Source organism: Schistocerca nitens, chromosome 4, assembly GCF_023898315.1.
Source record: "Schistocerca nitens isolate TAMUIC-IGC-003100 chromosome 4, iqSchNite1.1, whole genome shotgun sequence".
Classification (NCBI taxonomy): domain Eukaryota; kingdom Metazoa; phylum Arthropoda; class Insecta; order Orthoptera; family Acrididae; genus Schistocerca; species Schistocerca nitens.
In genome coordinates this window covers 912,943,626-912,947,175 of record NC_064617.1, presented here as the reverse complement: position 1 = coordinate 912,947,175, position 3,550 = coordinate 912,943,626, and positions in this window count along the sequence as shown.

The window sequence follows — 3,550 nt, the reverse complement described above, 5'->3', positions numbered from 1 at the left end:
CTTCTAGATAAGTTGAAATATTGTGGTATGATTAGGACAGTGCACACATGGTTTAATTCATATTTAAGGTTGAAATTAACAGTACATATAGCCTGCAAAAATCAGCTGAATCCTCTAACTGGGAGAGTATCAAAAACACAGTATATACAGTATCAAAATACAGTATATACAGTTCTGTACAGTAAATGGCATATGACCATTGATAAATATAGCCATTGAATAGAAGTCTATTGCTAAGGTAGAATATTCAAAATTTCTGGGTGTGTGCACTGATGAGAAATTGAACTGGAAGAATCATGTTTATGATCAGCTGAAGCATTTGTGTTCAGCTACTTATGCTATTAGAGTTATTGCAAGTTTTGGTGACAATCACATCATTAAAATAGCCTAATATGCCTGTTTTCATACCTGCTTTCATATGGCATCATATTTGGGGGTAATTTATCATTAAAAGTATTCATAGCACAAAACTGGGTACTCAGAATAATAACTGGAGCCCACCCAAGATCACATTATCATTATAGGTATTTATTTAAGGATCTAGGGATATTCAAAGTACCTCCACTATATATATATATATATATATATATATATATATATATATATATATATATATATATATATATATATATTCACTTCTGAAATTTGTTATAAATAACTTAACCCAATTCAAAAATAATAGCAAAGTGCATATCTACAGCAGTAGAAGAAAGGATTATCTTCACCATTTTGGGTTAAGTCTGACTTTGGCACAGAAATGGGTGAATTACGCTGCCATAAAAGTCTTTGGTCTTTTACCAAATAGCGTTAGACGTCTGACAAATGGCCAACCAGCATTTAAAAACATATGAAAAGAATTTCTGAGTAAGAACTCCATCTGCACAATAGATGAATTTTTAGATATGAAGAAGTAACTGTAAAAAAGAAAATTAATTATATCGTGTAGAGAAACCTTATGTTAAACTTACAGGTTCTACATCATTACGAAATTTTGTATTCACGATCTATGGTACATGTATTAATGTAATGTAGTGTAATGTGACGTGGAACAACTGCCAAAACAGGACTGACCTGTGTTAAAATCACTAATTGTCTTCGTTTTGCCGATAAAAATATGTTCCTGATGACCTAGCTCCTCGTAAATGTTATCAAGGAAAATTTTAGGACCCAGAGTGACTGAAGAATAAAAATAAAATTTAATGATTGAAACTGAAAAATTAATGTACAAAAATACACTGAAAAAATTTGTTTTTAATTTGTTTTTCATCCCGCAGAATGTGTCAAATATAGACACATGGAACAGTTACTCAGCAACCCGTATAAGAACACCGGGGTTTATTCATTTTCCTGTGCAGACTAGCAAAGGTTTCGAAATTCGCTTTAAAGAACATTTCCATGTGAACAGTTCGAAATGCACACTATCTCACTCACGTGATAATCGGAATTCTACTTCAAATCTCCACAGTAACTAGGAGATATTACATAAAGAGAACAAGGGTTATGTTTTAAATTTGTTTGAGCAGATATATATAACAAAGTCCATAAGACAGTCCCCTGATAAAACTGTCAACAACCAAACGGAATAATATAGACGCCGAGCCTTATTGGACAGCTTTGAAGTAAGGGGTCTCAGCATTTAACTAGTGGTTAGCTTATTACTGTTTTTTACGTCAATATCCAAGTTTACTACTGCTGCCGGTCCACATGTAGGTTATCTGATCCATTGAAAGTGCACACTGTTTTAATGTTACAGAAATATATAGCAATTTTTAAAAAATTCGTCTTAATAACATTATCATATTTTGCATCGGTCATGTTCTATTCTTATGCAATACGGACAACCGAGCCTAATAGTTCGCGTGGCGACCACGATTCCTCAGCAGAGCACTAGCAGCGCTCTTCTCTTGTCTTCCGTGTCGCCCGCGTTAGTTAGACTTTTTGTCTCAGTACCCGGACGGCAGCCAGCGCAAGCGCTCCGGCAACACTCCACACCTCGTAGCTTGAGTTATCAGCCGCTACGATTGCTGTTATGCTGGTGACAAACACGCATAAGCCAGTAGGCCTTGGGTAAGTTTACGTCCGGCATGATGTTCTTCTTTTCGGTCATTGGTGGCCCCAAAAACGTTAAAAAATTTCAGTGTACTTTTATACAGTAATTTTATTAGTTTTCATCATTAACTTTTATTTTTGTTCATCAATCACTCCAGGACCGTCATCTTCCTGGATAACATTTACGAGGGGCATCGTCCGTTGCTTGACACAGGCACACATTTTAATCGGCAAAGTGCTGACAGTTAGTGATTTTAACTCAAATCAGTCCCGTTTTTGGCAGTAGCTCCAGTTTACATGTGGACTGATCCATCTCCTTTTCACTTTAGTTACTGCTTCACTGTTTTTTAGTCAAGGATCAGTTTCTGATTTCTATTGCCATTCCTCTGCTTTTACAGACTGTGCATTCATCACTGATGAGGTTTTACCAATTGAAGAAGGCAGAGAACTTTGCCTAACCGCGCCAGCTCTTACTCTACGGTGTTCTATAATAGCTCTCTATACCATGTGACATATCACTGTAAGTAACCGTGTTTTGGTATGAAATTACAAATCCTACTTATTATATACGAATAGGTCCGTTCTTTTTGGAGCGAATGTGACCCACACCCAGTTTCCTAACTAGAAGCACTATATTCCCTTCCTTCACTTAGTGCTTTGAGATATCTCAGAGCTTCATTTCCGCATTATCAAGCCATGAATTTATAAAAGATTTCTGTACAATACACACTAGGAAATGCAACTAAAAAACCGGTTCTGTCAGTCTCTACTCGACTTTAACAAATACAGCTACAGTACACTATTGGACTTTTATTCAGTTTCATAATTACTTCAGTTTTATAATTACTTCAGCTGTGGCTGCCCTAGTTTTAATCCGTAAATATATTCAGTACATGTTACTGTACGATCTTCGCTGTAAAGGCCTTTCTATCTTTTGGATAGCGACACAGATATTTTCCTCCTTTCAAAATGTTACCATATCTACAAATTTGTGATGTGTATGTAAAATCAGTCGTTCCACATCATTTCGATCTATCATGCAATATGGTCCATGGAACATGAAGCTGATTCTTGTAACTACGAATATACGTCTCGCTAGTTCTTCTTCTTTGTATTACCAGCAGTTATGCACTGATTTCAATATGTGCGGCACGGAGCATTTTACTTAACATTTTGGTTGTAAAAATACTTAAAAATGTAATTTTGCGTAATCATTTCGCCGGCTGCTAGTGTTTACATATGTTAAGCTTTTGTGAAATGTTTATGAGTATATCATTATGGGAGAAAGTCGAGGTTAACTCTTTATTTATAGCTAAATGCGATGTTAATCAGCAAAAGCAAAGTTTGTCAAACGTTGTGAAACTAGGTGCTTCGATTGTTCACACGTAATTCACTGTAATACAGCAGAAATGGTATGTATTCTTACATTACGTTCATGACTCATGTTCAAAGTAATGAGCGTTCACGCGTATTGCACTACGCTACATGTCATTCGTCATCA